Consider the following 20,300-nt stretch of genomic DNA (forward strand, 5'->3'; position numbering starts at 1 on the left):
TCTATCTTACTCCACTCCAGGCTGCCCTCACTGAGCTTTTTTCCCCAAGCCCTTCCTGCAGCTGCGTCATGTCACCTGCTGTCCTAGCTGGGATCATAATGCAAGAGGGTCAAAACTAGAAAGGGGTGATGAGGAAAACAACTTTGAGGAAAACGATTTTGTTTTTCTGAGTGGCTGCCTAGGCATTTTACAGTATGGTGACCCTACTAACACCAAAAGTTCAGAGTCTGGACTTTTAGATAGGTTTAGGGTATCCCCACAGGTTCCTGCTTTGCCTTCCCTGGTGGAACCTTTTAATATAACCACTGAGTGGGCTTCCCTGGTGGTCCAGTGGTTAAGACTCTGAGCTTCCACTGCAGCGGGCATGGGTTTGACCCCTGGTCAGGGAAGTTCTGCATGCCACACTGTGTGGCCAGAAAACATAAATAAATAAAAGTTTAAAAACATTTAGAGCTAAGCGGGTATAAAATAAAATTTTTTAATGTAAATTGATACAGCCACTATGGAGAACAGTATGGAGGTTCCTTAAAAAACTACAGATAGAACTACCATACGACCCAGCAATCCCACTACTGGGCATATACCCTGAGAAAACCATAATTCAAAAAGAGTCATGTACCAAAATGTTCATTGCAGCTCTATTTACAATAGCCAAGACATGGAAGCAACCTAAGTGTCCATCAACAGATGAATGGATAAAGAAGATGTGGCACATATATACAATGGAATATTACTCAGCCATAAAAAGGAACGAAATTGAGTTATTTGTAGTGAGGTGGATGGACCTAGAGTCTGTCATACAGTGTGAAGTAAGTCAGAAAGAGAAAAACAAATACCGTATGCTAACACATATATATGGAATCTAAGGGAAAAAAAAAGAAGGTCATGAAGAACGTAGGGGTAAGACAGGAATAAAGACACAAACCTACTAGAGAATGGACTTGAGGATATGGGGAGGGGGAAGGGTAAGCTGTGACAAAGTGAGAGAGTGGCATGGACGTATATACACTACCAAACGTAAACTAGCTAGTGGGAAGCAGCCGCATAGCACAGGGAGATCAGCTCGGGGCTTTGTGACCCTCTAGAGGGGTGGGATACGGAGGGCGGGAGGGAGACGCAAGAGAGAAGAGATATGGGAACATATGTATATGTATAACTGATTCACTTTGTTATAAAGCAGAAACTAACACACCATTGTAAAGCAATTATACTCCAATAAAGATGTTAAAAAAAAAATAACCACTTAGAGTTAAGCCTGTGAAAAGTTAGTAGCCTCTGCCCCAATCACCTTGTAAGGACTAGGTGCTTGCTACCCTGCTCTATCTCCTGCTGGCTTGTGACCTGGGGTGGAAGACTGCCCTTCCCCCGGCTCACTGTGTCCCTTTGCTTCTGGGATATATAAGTAATAAATCATTTTTTGTAAATTAATTTTTGTTGGAGCACAGCCGCTTTACAGTGTTGCGTTAGTCTCTGCTGTACAGCAGAGTGAATCAGTTACACGTGTACGTATATCCCCTCCTTTTTAGATTTCTTTCTCATTTAGGTCACCACAGAGCATTGAGTAGAGTTCCCTGTGCTATACAGTAGGTTCTCATTAGTTATCTATTTTTGAAAGTAATAAATCTTATGACTCTACTCCCTTTGTATGGGTGTATTGAAACTGCACCTTTCCTCCAAATGACCCCGGGGGTTTCATTTCCCCACAGAGGGAGTTTGGATGCTGAGGGAGCTACCTGCCCACACTGTGTGGGCGGCTTGTGGCCCCGGCCAACGAGAAATTAACACTTTATTTGGGCTTTAAACTCTCCCCCAACCCCTGAAAATCTGGTAAGCTGTGCTGGTCCACAAGAGTGAATGCTTGTCCTTGGGTTTGAATAGGTTTGAACTGAAGCAAGTCATGAAGCCTGTTCTAGAACGCTCTTCCCTCTCTGCCTATATCTTACCACTGGAAAAGGTGGGAAGGGCAGCACAGGCACAGCCTTCAGCGGGATGTGCTCTGTGCCATTCCCAGCCCTCTCACATAGGGCAGAAACGCCCCGCCCCCGCCAATTCCTGAGTTAAAGCCCTCACCTCTAATGTGACTGTATTAGGAAATAGGGTCTTTAAGGAGGTAATTAAGGGTAAATAAAGTCATAATGGTGAAGCCCTAATCAGACTGGACTCGTGTCCTTATAAGAAGATAGAGACATCAGCGGCCTCTCTCTGTCCATGCACACACACAGGTAAGACCATGTGAGGACTCAGTGAGAAGGCAGCTGTCTGCAAGCCAGGAAGAGAGGCCTCAGAAGGAAGCAACTCTGCTGGCATCTTGATTTTAGACTGCAGAATTCCAGAACTGCGAGAAAGGAAATTTCTGTTGTTTAAGCCTCCAGTCTCTAGTATTCTATTATGGCAGCCCAAACAGACTAATGCACCATTGTACGTTGGCTTTTTTCCCCAGGAGAACGGTACCTAGAACAGTAGACTAGCATCCTGGTCCCCAGGTCATTTTGGTTCAGTTAAATTCTTAAAGTAGCACTTACATCTTACCTCACACTGAAATAAATCCTTTTGTAGCACGTGAGTGGCACAGAGTGGAGCTTAAAAGATTTAGCGGGCCATCATGCTCTCTCTAACCCACCCCTCGAACCTGCCTTATAGCATCCTCTTTACTTCCCAGTCCAAACCCTGTGTTCCAGTCTTTTCCCTGTCCCCCATTTATAGTGCCCACTCCTTCCTTGCCCAGTTGGAATTTTCTCTAGCTTCCATGCCGACTGCCCAAACCCCATCTGTTCTTCAGGGTCATCCTAAGCCTTACATCTTTGGGGCCTCTTCTCAACCTTCCAGCCAACCTCTGCATCACTCTGGTACTTCCTGCCTTTGCAGAAATTTAACAGAAAGAGAGGAGGGGATTGGAGGCACTGGGCCTAAGATCTCAGGTGGATGAGATTCTTCCCTGCAAGCCAAGTGTCCGGCTGTAAACAATACCTTCAGGGCCTAAACAGTGAATAGAGGGATAGAAAGTGACTTGACTGGTGTATGTATGTGTTTATACCCATATATGTGAAGTCTGTGTTCTTGGAGTAGAGCCCCATTCATTTAGAGAAAAAAGAGCCCGCTCCAAATTCCCCATCTGGAACTAGAAATTTGTCCTTAATGAGGCACATGTATAACACAGGTTATAGATTAAGACTGAGCTGAAGAGAGCACACTGACTTTTGTCTAAGCACGTCACACGTCAAAGACAGCTAGACGTGGAAGAAACCAAGAAATCAAGTGTAGGATTTCCCAAACTGCAGTCAGTTACTAACCACATTAATAACTTTTTTAAACCTTATTCACATTGCATCAAAGGGATGCTTTGATGCAATGCTGAGGTCTTCTCAGCAAAGCTCATGGGAATTTGGTACATGAGGATCCACAATAGCGATCCATTTCATCGGTGTCAATCTTTCTGGACAGTTTGGGTGGAAAGGACAATTCCTGAAGGTGCGATACCTTCACCGCATGTACTAGCATTGGGTCTTGCTTGTGTGTGTGTCACCGACTTCAGCCTTGCTGTAGCAATAATAGCTAAGATACTGTAGAGCTGAGAGGCTATTTAAGTATTTATAGATATATGCATAAGATAAAAGCACCTAACTTTTTTCTACCTATTGCTTACTTTCCACAGCGGTGTCCACACCACACTTTAGGAAACAGTGATGTTGTCCAATTTGTCTTCTCATTTGAAGATGAGAAATGAAGGTCTGGGGACCTTTCATTGCTCAAGGTCATTCGAGTGTTTAAGGGCAGGATGCTGGGGTTCCTGACTTCCAGGGAACCTAACTTTTCTCTGAAATTATACTGCCCCTTAATCTCTTAGCAGTACATAAAACAAATATTGGCGACCTCGTGACCTGCCAGCCCTCGGGTGAAAGGGAGATCTGTGACTGGCTCTCCTGTTAAACGTTTAAGAAATGGGAGTCTAGGGAAAGAAACCCAAAACAGTCATGCAAAGACTCACTCACGGAAGGGGAGCCCATGGTCGTCTAGCTCAGTGCTGGGCTGAACCCTGGATCGTCCAAGGAGGGTCTTGGAGGCCTCTCTGCAGGCCAAGAAGTCAAGGCATAAGGGGGAATAAGGCAGGTTTGCTTCTGTGTCTTCATGTTATTTTCATGTAAGATAGCACTGAAAATTTCAAAAGTAACACTGGAGATGTTCTTGTCCATTTTCATCTTATAGATAATGACATGAAGGCTCAAAGGGGGATCGTGTTTTGCTAGTTAATAACAGACAACATTCCTCATCCAGCATTCCTATAGCTTATAAAAGCAATAGAGGCAAGTGGGTCCATGAACGTGGGTTTTGTGGTCACACAGATTTGAACGTGCATCCCAGCAGGGCTTGAATGGAGTTTTTCTCTCCAAATTAGGCAAATTGTTTCTCCAAGGCTCATGGGGTGGTCAGTGTTGTTATAGGGGAGTGAGGTAAAAGCATCTTCCTCACCATATCCTTCCCCAGACATGTTATCTGAAAGGAAGGAAGGAATGAAAAATGGGAGGGATATATGGAGAAAGAGGGAGGAAACTAAGGTGGCAGAGAACATGCCTAAAAGTCCTCCATGTTACTTCTGCTGTGCTTCCACAGGCTCCTTGGGACCTCGCTTGCCAACAGAAATGTTGATTAAGCACTCTGGTTCTTATGTACTTTCTGCATTGGGAACACTTATAGTTAGGTTTCAGGGCTCTGAACTCCCCAAACTGGGGAACTTGTCATTAAAAGGTCTTTTAAAAAGCACAAGTGCCCCAAAGTTTAATGGCATTAGATTTTGGCAATGATTTCTTGAATATGACACCGAAGGCACAGGCAACAAAAGGAAAATAGAGAAATTGGACTTCATGAAAATTTTAAAAAATCTGTGCATCCAGACCCTATCAACAGAGGAAAAGGGCAATCGCAGAATGAGAGGAGATGTTTGGAAATCACATATCTGATAAGGGATTAATATCTAGAGTGTACAGAGAACTCCTAAAACTCAACCACAAAGCAAACAACCTGGCTAAAAAACGGGCAAAGGACTTGATTAGACATTTCTGCTAAGAAGATACATAAATGGCCCATAAACACCTCAAAAGATGCTCAGCATCAGCGATCATTAGGAGAGTACAAGTCAAGACTACAGTGAGATACCACCTTACACACATTAGGGTGGCTACTGTGAAAACAAAAAATAACAAGGGTTAATGAGGATGTAGGAAATTGGAACCCTGTGCACTACTGGTGAGAATGTAAAATGGTACAGCCATTGTGCAAAATATCATGGTGGTTCCTCAAAATTAAAAGTAGGATTACCATATGGTCCAATTCCACTTCTGGGTATATACCCAACATAACTGAAAGCAGGTTTTGCAAGATACTTTGTATACCTCTGTTCATAGCAGCATTGTTCACAATAACTAAAATGTGGAAGGAACCCAACTGCCCACTGACAGATGAATAGATGAGCAAAACGGGGTATATACACAACAGAATATTATTCAGCCTTGAAGAGGAAGTTCTGACACAGGCTACAACATGGATGAATCTTGAGGACATGATGCTAATCTACCAGTCACAGAAAGACAAATGCTGTCAATTCCACTTGTATGAGGCACCTAGAGTGGTCAAGTTCATACGGACAGAAAGTCGAATGGTGGGTGCCAGGGGCTGGGGGTAGCGGTTGCTGGAGGGCAGAGAGTTCCAGTTTTTCCAGAAGAAAAGAGTTCTGGAGTTTGGCTGCCGCACAACGTGAATGTCCTGAACGTGTCTAAACTCTACACTCATAAGTGATACGATGATACAATTTTATGTGCATTTCACTACAAATAAAAACCAAACATGGACTTCCCTGGTGGCGCAGTGGTTAAGAATCCGCCTGCCAATGCAGGAGACACGGGTTCGAGCCCTGGTCCGAGAAGATCCCACATGCCGCGGAACAACTAAGCCCGTGCACCACAACTACTGAGCCTGCACTCTAGAGCCTGCGAGCCACAGCTACTGAAGCCCGTGTGCCACAACTACTGAACTGCATGCACCTAGAGCCCGTGCTCCGCAACAAGAGAAGCCACCACTGTGAGAAGCCCGCACACCGCGACGAGGAGTAGCCCCCGCTCGCCGCAACTAGAGAAAGCCCGCGCACAGCAACGAAGACCCAACACAGCCAAAAATAAATAAATAAATAAATAAATAAATAAATAAATTTAACAATTAATTTACAAAATTATTTAAAAAATAAAATACCAAACAAAAGTGCCCCTCGGAGACACAGTAAATATTTTTGTCGTTCACAGTTTAGAGCTGCCTCATTGTCAGGGTGCTAGTCTTCAGTCAACTAGCTGAGAACTGGTACGGAGGGGATGGGAACTTCCATGAAAGAGCTTCTGAAGCTAAGTAGCCTGGTCCATTTCCTAATTTCTTTAGCGAATATCTGAGTGCTTGCTGGAGCCGGGCACTGTACTTGGTCCTCGAGATAGACGGCTGTGAAAAAATTATACAGAGATCCTTGCAATCTGGGAGTGAGAGGTGGGGTAGGGAAGGACCCGCAAATAAAAGCATGGAAGTTTTTAGCATGTTACCAGATGATGTAGGTTACGGGAACAATAAAGCATCAAAGGGAAAGAGGGCTGCCCTAATTTGAAGGGGACATGTGGACAGAGTGGAGAGAGCAGCCCCTGTAGTTATGGAGAGAAAGAACATTCTAGGCAGAGAGAATAGTAAGTGCAGGAGGCTATGGGGAGGGAGCTGCTAGGAACAGCCAGGGACAGCGTGCCAGTGTGTCTGGAAGGGCTTGAGGGAAGGGGAGGGACGGTGTGTGTGTGTGTGTGTGTGTGTGTGTGTGTGTGTGTGTGTGTCAGAGAGACAGAGAGACAGAGACAGAGAGACAGAGAGAGACAGAGAGAGAGAGGAATGGGGAGGGGGAGAGGGGGAGAAGACTGCTTTTGTTCGAATCCAGATGGGAGCCTCTGAAGGGTTTTGAGCTCTGAGCAACACGATCTGACTTGGGACTCACCAGGATCACCCTGACTGCTGTACCTAGAACGGATTGAATGGGAGGGGGCAACGCAGGAAAACGCATTTGAAAGGGGTGCACAGAAGGGGAGAGCAGGGCTGGTGGGACCTGAGGGGAGAGGTTTTCTGTCTCTTGCAGGGTGCCAGCTAGGGTTTAGTCTGGGTGTGGCCGCCCCGCTCCCCGTCTGCAGCACTCTGCCCTCCTTACCTCCTGTAAAGGGAGGCTAAGTACATCCCTGAGGCTCTCCCAGAGAGTTGATGGCCTGCCTGGGACAGTCCTGAGTCACAGCCCCTTGGCTGTCACCAGCTCCAGGGATGCTCCTGTCCTGAGCATTAACCTCCCTCAGGGGGAGTCCTCATTCTCCAGGGAGGAAATTGATATCTCACTGCTGCGGGATCTGAACTCCTGTAAAGCTGCAGGACAAATGACTTCGCTGAACATGCTTCATGCAGGGAAGAATGGGTAATCTCAGAGAAGGGAATAAAACTTCTCAAAACTCCGAACCAGGGGATTGCAGAGAAGCTCGCTGTCTTTTCTCTTGGCTGTGTGTGTGTGAATCGGAGAAGGAGAGGGCAGGCAGCGACTTGGGTCTCGGTTCGCCCCCGCGGACCATCCTTCCAGGGCAAGTTTTTCTTAGTGTCACTCGATTTCCTGAAGTGGGAGAATGAATACCCAGTGTAGAAAAGGGGGAAGAAAAGCGTGTTAGCATGAAATATGGTCATCTGATGACTTGTCCATTATGTATTTGAGGAAGTGGAGATTCTGAAGACCTTCACCTACTCAAGGAGAGGAAATTGCCTCTGTCTACACCAGGACCTCTTACTTTTGCCACTGGTGACATTTTGTGTCCGATAATTCTTTGCTGTGGGCTGTCCTGGGCATTGTGGGATGCTCCTACAGTATCCCTGGCCTCTGCCCAGCGGACGCCAGCAGTCCTTCCCCAGCTGTGACAGCAGAAATGCCTCCTGAACTTGTCAATTGTCCGGGGGGCGGGGAGCTGGGGGGAGGGGGGCAGAGTTGCTCTGGGTTGAGAGCCCCTGACCCAGGCTCAGCAGGCACATGGGTGAAGTCTGGACTGTGTATGTCATGTCCTCTCTGGCTAACAATAATTGATGGAGTTAAAACTAGTAGTGGCTTCTGCTTGGTCACTGGGACAGCAGAGCATTCACTGTTCTGCCTTGAGGGAACAATTTTCCTGTGTTTTAACTAATAAGGCCCTTGTGATGGCTGGATTCTGGGCACCCCAACTAATAAGCGTGCCTATAAGGCAAAGAAACCAAAACCAACGTCCTCCCTGATTGCCAGGGAGGGGGCATGTTTTCTTTCCGCTCCCTCTCCTGGATCCATGCAGTAATTAGCCAAAGTAAAATGAATTTTAGCTCATGCTTAATTGCCTTTACAGCGTACTCGCCAGCACGGATGCAGTAGTGCTAAACTAATTTTTTTAATAAATTAAAAAAAATTATTTATTTTTATTTTTGCCTGCCTTAGGTCTTTGCTGCTGCGCGCGGGCTTTCTCTAGTTGCGGTGAGCGGGGGGCTACTCTTCGTTGCGGTTCGCGGGCTTCTCATTGGGTGGCTTCTCTTGTTGCAGAGCACGGGCTTTAGGCGCGTGGGCTTCAGTAGTTGTGACACTTGGGCTCAGTAGTTGTAGCTCGCGGGCTCTAGAGTGCAAGCTCCGTAGTTGTGGCGCACGGGCTTAGTTGCTCCGTGGCATGTGGGATCTTCCCGGACCAGGGCTCGAACCGATGTCCCCTGCACTGGCAGGTGGATTCTTAACAACTGCACCACCAGGGGAGTCCCTAAACCAATTATTTTTTTAACTTTATGGCTTTAAATAATCCTTGGCTTTAAAAAAACCCTCAGCTACGTAACCACAGCCCCCTCTGCCCTAAATCCTTTTCTTATACTTTTGTAGCTTTTTAAGCAAGGCCCCTCTTTAGGAAGACATAATCCCTTCTCTGTAGAAAACATGAAAGACCTGAACAAATCAAGATTTCTCCATGGAGAATTCAGCTAGTCCTGTGCTTAGCTCCAAACAAGGAAATCCATCTCTCTACCAAGCATGCCATTACCCAGACTAATGCCTGACTTGAATAACAAGCAAATTGTTGTGCTTTTAATTGTACCCTGCTGTGTCACAAAGCTTGTGAGGGAGGAATGTGCCCAGCTTCTCCAGGAGAAACAGGTGAGGCCTCTAATCCCCCTTTTCTGTCACCTTCCCCTCTCCCTTTCCAATCCTTTCTCTTCCCAGCAGAGCAGAGGGACAAAAAAGAGACAGCTAAATTATGTTTAAAATGGAAGAGTCTAAAAGAAGAAAAACGGTGGTCAGTACTGACTTGGGAGAGGATGAATTATCTATCCACAGCCTCTGCAGTGTGGCCCATTTGAGGACAATCAGTGCTCTCACCGGCTTGCTGGAGGGTGATATCTGAGAGCCTAAACCAGGCTTTCTCAGCCTCAGCACGACTGCTGGGTGGGGTTGGATGCTTCTTTGCTGTGGGCCTGTCCTGTGATGGAAGAACATTTAGCCTCGCGTAAGCTGTGACCATGCAAAGTGTCCCAAGACACTTTCAAATGTCTCCTGGGTGCAAAATTGCCCCTGGTTGAGAACCACGGCCCCAAGCCCTTCCATATTGGGATGTACTTGCTCTCTCTCCCAATCTCTTCCCCCCCTCCCCAGTACACAAAACCCAAGAAAATCATGGTTCCTGTGTTAAAACTGGGGAGATCAACGTGCTCTTCATGTAGGTAGAATGAGCGGAAAGGAAAAAGACACTGACTTGCGTGTAGTCAGGGGACAGAGTGGGAACCTCCTCAACGCCAAGAGTGAAAAGAGTCTTAGGATGTGGGTGTGTTTGTGGCTCCGGCTGGGAAGTGGCAATGCCCCTGGTTGAACAAGCCAACTTTCGAACGCCTCTACCCTGTGCACTTTGGAATCGGGCTTGCTGTGGGCGAGATGAGGAGTGATGGCGAGGCTGCAGAGATGAAGGCGCCTCTGAAGGTGCTCACTGTCTCCTCCCACACTACTTGGGACAGGGGAGAATTACCCAGCTTCACAGAGATAGCCATTGCTCAGACAATGACGATCCTGTCTTGGACCTAAACATCGGGATGAAAGAGGGCTACTGACAAGACAGACGTTGTGCAAGCATGGGGTTGCACTTTCATTACAGACGTTGAGGCAAACATTTCACTCCTGGTGATATAATGAGACCTCCCTATTTTTAGGAATTTACAAGAAGCATTATTGCTTGTCCTTACCGGCCAGAAGGAAAGGCGGGAGAGCGAGCACACAGCAGTGAGCCCCCATGTCCACTAGATGGCGGAGTACATCTACCTCAGAAGCCGGGCGGGCAGCGCTCCGGGCAGCTCGTTGGCCTAATCAAGACAAGGGCCACTCTACTTTTGGGAGGCAGGCGTCTCCTGTCATTGTCGGCACAAACAGCCCCAAACAATTGCACTGACCACACAGCTCTAAGCCACGTTCCAGGGCACTGCCGTCTGTTCAGGAGTGAATGCTGGGAAAATGAACCACGCTGCTAATTTGCTTGATTGGGGGCAAAAATAAGATCTCAAGTGACAGTGGGTGTGATTTATTTTTCCAACAAGAATAGGGGCAAAGCCATTTCATCCCCCCCCCCCCGCCCCAACTGCAACCATAAATGAAAGCAATCATCTAATTAGTCCTGAATTACTAACTGGCAGGGTAAAGATCTGCTGGAATTCAAGCTGAAGTGGGGAGTCTGGAGAAAGGGATGTGATTTCTGCAGGGGAGGAGGGGAGGGGTAGGGCAGGGTGGGAGGGGCGGGAGGGGAGGGGAAGGCCTGAAGCCCATTGTGAGGTCCTGCGCCCCTGTGGTCTGGGGGCCGTGCTGGCCCTGACCCTGGGAGAAAAAGAGGCTCAGTGATGTCTTCAGGCCGTTCATTTTGTGCAGGAGAATGACTTTATAAAGTGAAGGAAAAAGAACCTGTTGGAGAAAACCTATCCGAGAGTTTCTCTGAAAATGCTACAGATGGAGATGAACTGGCTTGGGAAGGAGAGCACAGCCCTGTGGCGCCTGGCCACCCCGCTGCTGGTGGACCCCCCAGGAAGGTCCTGTCACGGAAACGACAGGCAGATCTGAAACCAAGTTGGGCTTTACATCATTAAGAAATCCCCCAAAGGAATGGAATAAAGGCCTCCTTTCACACTTTGGGTTTTGCATGTGTCCTGAGAAAGCGCCTCTTCCCCAGCTGAGGCAGCGCGCTGTCCCCGCGACCCAGTGAGCGGCCCTCGTCCTGCGGGGAAAGCAAAACAGCAGCGGGGTGGGTGCGCGCCCAGAGCTGCCCCTCTCCCAATTGGTTTGTTCAGGGGTGACTTCTTGCGTTCTAGTTAGATGTGACTTTAATCGAAGTGCTTTCCTAAGGAGATTTATCACAACTGTGAACCGTCAGTTTGCACAGCTGCTGCTCTTTTAGGGAAACGCACAGGCTCGGGAGGCGGAGGGGCCGGCGCGGGCTCCCCTCTTTCCCACGGACCGGCCCGCGTGCCGCTCGCCCACCTGAAATATGTGCGCCGCGTCCTCAGAGGCCGCCGCTTCGGTGCTCGGGCTCCTCTGCTGTTTCTGGCTGCTGAACAGCCATCTCCTCTCTCCTGGGAGGGGCAGCTGGTTTCCTTTTGGGGCGCTCCCCTTCTCCCCGTCTCAGCTCCTGCAGCGGAGACGAGGCTGCCCCTCTCTCCCTGCACGCTGTGGGCTGGGTGTGCAACACGGCTCGGGCCACAGTCCCCCCACCCCCACCCCACCCCCACACCCCCGTCCCCGCCGACCCCGCTCGGCGCCCACCACAGCCGGCAAAGCCCACACGGGGCGCTCAGTTAAAGCTGAACCTTAGGTGAAAACCACGACTTTTTAGGGTGTCTTCAACATTGCATGCAACATACTTCTATAAAAAAATTACTGTTTATCTGAAGTTCAGCTTTAACGAGGCGGGCATCCTGTGTTTTGTCTGGCAGCCTTCTAGGTTCTAAAGAAAATGTCCAGAGCAGATCAAATTGGAATCAGCCTAGGACTTTTAACTGGAGCTTTGGGGAAAAAATACTTAAAAGGTATCTGTTGGGACTGCTAGGCTGGTAGGATTCATGCTTGCAACCGCTGGGAGCCAGCTTTGCTATCATGTGGGGAGAGCTGCTTGAACTAGAAGCCAACACCACAGAGAGCAGACCTGTTTCATTTGAACAGGTGGATCCAGCTGTTCTTGAAGCTGGCCCGGTGGGTGGTAGAGGTCAGGGTGCTGATGGCCAGGAGGGATAATAATTTCCTACCCCTCAAATCTGGGAAGTGAAAACAGCAGGGCTGAATGTGCCCACGGGGCATGGCTTCTGTTCAACTGGAAGAGTGGTGAATGGCTATTGGGTGACCAAAACAGTCGGTCTACTATATTCTTACTTGGTTTGCTAATTGTTTTGCTGCATGTAAACTCTTTGTTGCATTAGCTCTTGTTCATGACATCATGTCTGGAGACAGGGTCTGATAGACTTACATGTGGAATTGGAGACTTAAATTTCAAATCTGCCTCTGCCTGGTTGAGTGGCTTTAGGGTTCTCGTAACCTCTACAAAGTTGAGTTTCTGGGTCTGAAACCTAAGGACAGAGGTTATCGTAATCCATTTGGGCTGCTATAACAAAATACCAGAGCCTGGGTAGCTTATGAACAACAGAAGTTTATTTCTCATAGTTCTGGAGGTTGGAAGTCTAAGATCAGGGTGCGAGCAGATTCACAGTCCGGTGAGTATCCTCTTCCTGGGTCACAGTTGGCGTGTTTTCTCTGTAACCTCCCATGGCAGAAAAGTCGAGGGACCTCTGCGGGGTCTCTTTTATGAGGGCACTAATTTTGTGCATGAGGGCTCTACCCTCATGACCTTATCACCTCCCAAATGCCACACCTCCTGATACCATCACTTTGGGGGTTAGGATTTCAACATATGGATTTTGGGGGAGGCAAATGTTAAATCTATAGCAGAGGTACTTTCCCCATAGGATGGGGGAGAGGGAAAGTATGTAAGCACCTGTCATAGGGCCTGGTGGGGAGCAGGTGCCCCATACAGATGTTATTACAAAATATTGAGTATAGTTCCCTGTGCCATAGAGGAGATCCTTCTATCTGTTCTATGCCTTCTTTGAACGACCGTAGCACTTGTCGTCTGTATCATTTTTATGTCTGTTGTTGCTTTGTGACTGAAAATGAAAAATTTCTATTTGTCCATGTCCTGGCCCTTACATAAAAATGTGTTCATTTATCTATTTCATATTTATTGACTACATCTTAGACACCGTGTTAACTGCTGGTTCTAGATGTTAGTAAAATATAGACCTTCCTGCTCAAAGGGTCACAATATTTGTGGGAAACCAAAAAATGAACAACCTATGTCTCTAAGAGCTTTGTACTTCCCAGAGAGAACACACCTCGTAGGTACAATGAATACATGTGTCATACGTAAATGTATAACTAGTTAATGGGATTATACACCTGAGATAACTGCTTTTCGATTCTGACGAAATGATGATGATATTTCACCAGGAGCTCAATACCACTCTGAGAATGAGGGCTGAACCCCCGACTTGACTCACTGCATCGCTTTCCTATATAAAAATACACAAGTCTGTACATACGCTCTAGAAAAAGGCTTATCTGGCATGAATTTCAGATAGCAAGAAGAAAACTTCAAGAGGTTCAGAGAAGCATCCAGAAGCTCAGATGATTGTCTGGCACTAATACAACTTGCCTGACAGGAAAATAGAACTGTAAATCTCACAAAATTAAATGATCTTTTAATAATTTCAAAACCTCCTGCTATTAATTGGAAATTCTAGAAGAATAGCTTCTTTTAAAATGTACTGATAATATGCTTTACAGCTTAATATTCAGAAGCCTATGTTTTGGCTAAGTGAGCTTCAGGAAGGAAGGAAATTTGTGGTTTACCTCCACTTACTTTGGAACCGCTGGTTCCAAACATCTACTTCTATGCACAGTCATCTTATCATCTGTAAAATGGAGGCAACTCTAAGACAACAGAGTTACAGAGATGTTGCACAGCTCCATGTGTCATTGTCTTCCTTTGTTTCAGAATACCAATGACATCTAAGCTACTACTGAAAGAGTGCTATATTATTTGGGGTCATCTAGTGCAGCTCTGTCAAAGTAAAGAAAAGGGACCTAGAATGACTATAATTTTCCCAAGAGGACACAAATATTTTATGGTAAATCTGGGACATGAACCCTGATCTCTTTGATCCCATTCCATTGTTCTTTCATTGGGTTCTGAACAACCCAGAGAAATAAAGAGAAACAAAACTCCTGTGTGCTGTGTCACTGGTACAGGGCATGGCAAGATTGGAATTGGAGCACTACATATTAAGAGGTATCTGAGAAATTCTTCAAACTAATTGAGATATATACCAGGTACATAGAAAACAGTATGTTTTATGAAGATGATTCTGTGCAATGAACAGAACTGGTAACACACACTGGAAGGTGAATTCTCGTTTTCTGGCACCTTGAAAACTCCACCTCAACATACACGTTAAAATAAACATTTGAACTGGGTCATATTTAATTCTGCATGCTCTTGTAAGTCAGCAAAATATTCCATATATCATTTAAGTTGTCACTCACTTTTTAACTTGACTTTCAATTTCTAAAAGTCTTGCCAAACATAAAACAGAGGTGGGAAAATGGTATACGGGAAGCTGCAGAGATGAAATAAGCTTATTTCACTAGGCATAAAGATGAATATCCAAACAACTTCTTCATGGCTGAAAGTGTCCAAATCTACTGTCTTCATTTTGTAGTCAACGCTTCCGGAAAAATATGCTAATGGATTCCTTATTACCCAAATGCCCCATATCAGTTTCAGTAGGTATCATTATATACTATGGAAATTTTTCTCAGTGACAGTGAAAGACATCCTGGCTGAACATCCCCCTGCCCATGACACAGAGATGATGGTCTCACGCTATCTTGAAGGCATTGGAGCCCACACTATCCATTACTAATATTAATGGAGGATAAAACTTCATATTCTGTTTGCTCTATATTTGTTAAATCACTTCTTCCCTTCATTAAACTGGATGGCCCATAATTGCGTCTGTAGTGTGTCTATCATTGGAAACAGAACAAAGTTTTGTTGGTTTTATTAATGTCATACGTTTCAAGGGAGGGTCTATTAAATAACTAAGTCTAGTTTCACAGTTACAAATAAATTATGATGTAACTTTGAATAAATTAAGCTCATCATAAAGGAAGGATGCTGAGAGTTGCTACTACCCCTTCCTTGAGGGGCTCTCGTAAAGCACTAAGTAAAGTAACAGCGGTGTATATGTATGCATATATTTTCAATGATATTTGTACAGACTTAAAAAGAACTCTACAGAATGCATTATAAAAACCTTAATGCTGTGTGTCCCTAGTTCCCAGCTCTCTCATTAAAACTACTTAAATGAACACAATCTTATCTGTTAGGATAGCTATCAGAGTACTCCAAATATTACTTCTTGCAGTACCCTGTCCCAACCATTTGCCATCCTCTTCCCATTAGTCCTCAAGTCAGAAGCCCCGAAGATCTGTTCATTAATTTATGAACACATTTCTTCATCCAGCCAAGAAAATTGATTGATCCCTTACCAAATTTCAGGCACCATTCTTCAGTATGATTTATAGGCATGTTCAGGAAACACAGCAGTGATTAACACAGATGAATATAGTCTCTCTTGAGCTGAGAGGGGAGAGAAAAGTAAATAAGCAAATATAAAATCGTAAGTATAGGGCTTCCCTGGTGGCACAGTGGTTGAAATTCCCCCTGCCGATGCAGGGGACACGGGTTCGTGCCCCGGTCCTGGTAGATCCCACATGCCGCGGAGCGGCTAGCCCCGTGAGCCATGGCCGCTGAGCCTGTGTGTCCGGAGCCTGTGCTCCACAATGGGAGAGGCCACAACAGTGAGAGGCCTGCGTACCGCAAAAAAAAAAAAAAAAAAAAAAAATCATAAGTATAAATATGTAAATAAAAATTAAATAAATGGATAGAACACTATATCAGGTAAGTGTTGGAGAAAAACAGCAAGCAGGGAAGGGAGATGGAGATTGTTAGCTGGTAGGAGGAGGCTGCAATCTGAAACTAAGTGGTCGATGAGGGCTTTCTGGGGAAGATAAAATATAAGAGGGAACTTAAGGTTGTGAGAGGGAGCAAGGTGCATATCTGGGAAGTGAATAGTACAAGCAGAGGGAACAGTCAGATGGAAAGGCAATGAGGCAAGAGTGGGTTTGGAGTATCCAAGGAGCAGAAAGGATGTCAGTGTGTGGAAAACAGAGGGAGCAAAGTGGAGAGGAGAAGGAAACAGTCAGACAGGAAACAGAGGCCCACATTTCTAGGGCTGTGGACGCACTTTGAGGACTTTGCTTTTCCTGTGAAGGAGCCATTGAAGAGACTTAAGTGACATGATCTCACTTACGTTTTAACAACATTTCTCTGGACGCCATGTTGATTAGAGACTGTAGGAGAGTAAGGACAAGCCCCAGAAGACCAATAGTTGATTCAAAGAAGTGATTACTCAAACATGGTCCGCCTCCTCTGCATCAGTAAGGACGCAGAGCAGAAATCGGCAAAAAATGGCCACAAATCAAATCAGGCTCTCAGCCTGGATCTGTGGGACTGTGAGCTAATAATGGTTCTCACGTTTAGAAAGGTTGCTGAAGAAAAAAGCGTAGAAGTTACAGAAACTGTATAAGGCCCACAAAGCCTGCTTAATTCTTTTTTTTTTTTTAAGGGCAACTCATTCATTTATTGTTTAAAGATTGCAAGACAACTTCTGAATTTATGTAGCACAATTTAAATGTTTTACTTTTTTGATAAATCAGAGTATAATAGAGAAAACAATTAGTTTCCAGTAATATCTATATCTCTATGCAGAATTAAGTCTTCCACAGACATGTAACCTGGAAACAAAAGCCTGTTACAATAAGCAAAGCTTCAACAGAGCTGCTACTTTTCGGGCCAGGGAAAGGTTCATCCCTATAGGAGGAGGATGTGCTATGTAAAATGGCTGCAAGGTCACAGCCTTGAGGGCGCTGGAAGTCTATTATCCTATCCCACATTAAGTAGTTTGGTGAACTTCAAACGTCCGTTCATCTGCAACCAAGCTGGCAAACTTTAACTGATATTTCAAGCAGGTAAAAAATAAATTAAAAGAAATCCTTACACTGATGTTCCTTGATTCACACTGTTAAATGGTTCATTAACATGTAATTCTGGCTAAGAATTACATTTGAGACTCCTTGCTCAGATTTTGGTTAACAGTACAAATCTTTCAGAAATTCAAGTTCTTATTAATCAATAATTTGTCAGCTAGGATACATTCAGGCATGAGCTGCAACTACAGAATAGGTGCACTGCCTCAGCGCTGTGGAGAGACATAATCCAGAACGCTACTAGCAGACAAAACATCTGTTACTAGACAGCACAGGTGCAGTACAGCAAGACAAAACCATATATTCATGTGTGCCGCGGACCAGCCGGAGAAAGAGGATCTCACCGCCCAGGGTCAGAAGGGAAGGGGTAAGGAACTGAAGTAGCACCGACGAATGGGGTCAGAAGGACCAAGACAACTGACGGTTGCAAGGCAAATTTTATTATGCTACAGTTGCAGATAATATAGACTAGAAAAAGGAAGGTTGCCAGATGGTGGTTTACATTATCTACAGACTGTCTCGGCTCAAGGTTAACTTCCCTGGGAGAAAACCCATAAACCCAGAAGCATCAAAAATAACCTGCATGTGCAGGGGGGAGACAGCTTTGTTTGTCTCATTTTACATTCTTTCTGATCTCTGGGCCCTGGTGATTTATCTCCCATGGAATGGAACAAGGAGGGGAACAAGTAGGGACACTCCCTTCGAGCGGCGGCCGCATGCCTGGCATGTCCTTACCTGCTCTCAAGGCTGACTGCTTCCCACAGGTCCCCCTTTTTTATGTTTTAACTTTTGCTGCAAAATAATTCCATGAAGTTTAGTGCCGAGAGTAGTATACTGTTGCATGAGGATACGAAACAGACATGAGAAGATTATTATCAATAATAGGCAAATTATGGCCAGGGTAATAAATCCTGACAACCTTCCAGTAATCCAAGACTGAGGGTTTAACCACTTTAAATGATCCAGTAAAGTTTGAATTACATCTTCTGGCGAAACATCAACAAGATGTGTATTTTGTATATCCTGAATTTCAGCATTTAATTTCTTAAGATCAAGACTAATATTATTATCTGACCAAACACTCAGCAGATGCATTTTTACTTTTTCCCATTCCCAAATACAGTCACTGTACTTTTAAGGAGTAACACACATCCATGTATACTTTGCATGACAAGCTACACGCATCCTCAATTTTAATGCTGCCATCTGATCTCCAATCCCCAAAATTGCCTTTTTAAATTCACCTAACTTGTTATTAATCTGTAAATCTATGTGACTTTGTAAAGATAAAGCAAGACTGGTATGTTGAGATAACGGATTAGCAAAGTGAGCATGATGAATACTCTGTGAAAGAGCAAGACCGGCAGTAGCCACGGTAGCAGACAGAGCAGCCGAGGCAAGTAAACTTACTATTAGCCACCCAAGAAAGCGTCTCCTTCTCTGCAAGGCTTTAGAGAGTTCCACCCATGCCTGTACTCCAGTATCTTCATACCAAGGTTCTCTCAGATGTACAGGCACCATAACATACATGGGTTGCTTTAGTATAAGCACAGATTGCCTTCCTGCAGAAGGGAACATACAACTGCTAAAAGTACAATTAACACAGCTAATATTATATCCTCCTTTGGAAGAATTACCAATGTTAATAGAACCACACAAACGTGTATATGGAGGAGCAACACAAGTTTTAACAGGTGTACTGGAATAAGTTAGAGCTAGTTTCCATATATCCCTGTTCTTTTGAAATGTGATAAACCTATGTATGATGGGAAAAGAAGAGATAAGAATTGACACCTTGGTATAATCTATAGTACACCATATTTGGTTATTATTCCAAGATGCATTGCAACGTTCAAAACTGGATCCAGGAAAGTTAACAGTCATAAAAGGAGGCAATTGGTTTTTTGATTTTCTGTTAAGCATAGTAACCTTATGTCCAGCTATAAGTATCCCTTGTCCTCCAAGTAAACGCTTCATACAGAAATAATTTCCTGAATCTTCACCTGTAACCTTGGCTATAGTAATAGCGGAATCCCTAAGTGGTGAGGCGTATGAGATTTGACCTCTAATATTAATAGCTTGCCCATTTTATACCAAATGATGGTATCCTTAAGATCCTCTCGTCGGCTGGTAGCCGGGCATGTAAGAGTAATGTTGGTTCCTGTAAAACGAAGGATGCCTGGACAGCCTGACAAACTAATTGATTGATCCGTTCCCTCATAAACATCTGTATGCTCATAACTAATAGCCTTTACACATCCAGTTTCCAGATGCAATGGGCTAAGACAGACAGGATAGGTACTAAACCAGTTAGTATAATTTACATATTGATTTGTTTTATATTCCCAATAAGAGGCCCATAAACAGTTATCATTGTAAAATACAGGAAACTGTGCTTCAGACCAAGATATGGGTTGTAATAGTGGAGGATCAGGTACATAGGCCCAGTAAGTTGCTGCATTAACAGAGGGAACACATGAAATGGTTGCCAACAGAACCAAAAATAAAGTTACAGGTGTAACAGGATTATTCTGTTGTTTCACTGACTCTTGAGCTCGTGAAACCAGTTGTTTAATTTGTCCCCAAGTTGGAACATCACTCCTTTGAGTCGTCCTGGCAAGTGGTCTCCTCTTCTTCTTCTTTTTCTGAATCAACACTGTCAAATTTTCCGGAGAGGTGCAGAGCTTCTTCATCTTCTGAACTAGGTGAGCTGTGGCGAGCCATCTATTTGCTTGACTAAGCGCTCAGGAAGCCAGCAAGGTCCAGGCGCTGATCTGGGATAAGATACACACGTGACCACGTCCCCAAATCAACACAGGATCAGGACCACGCCAAGTGCTGGTTAACGGATCTTTCCAGAGGACCTCCGGAGATTAAGAGGCCAATCTTGGCTCAGCCACAAACCTTCCCCCTGCAGAGCAGCCAAATTTGTCAACAGTGAGAACATTTAAAATAAACAGAGCATGATTTATAAGGTTACGTGGTGTTGTTCTAGGCAATTCCCCCCTTTTTATTTTTTCAATAGTTAGCTTTAAAGATCTATTTGCACGTTCTATAATACCTTGTCCTT

Source organism: Delphinapterus leucas, unplaced genomic scaffold, assembly GCF_059928025.1.
Source record: "Delphinapterus leucas isolate spDelLeu-1000000601 "Yukka" unplaced genomic scaffold, BTC_Dleu_Yukka2 spDelLeu_asBTCV2_sq25, whole genome shotgun sequence".
Taxonomy (NCBI): domain Eukaryota; kingdom Metazoa; phylum Chordata; class Mammalia; order Artiodactyla; family Monodontidae; genus Delphinapterus; species Delphinapterus leucas.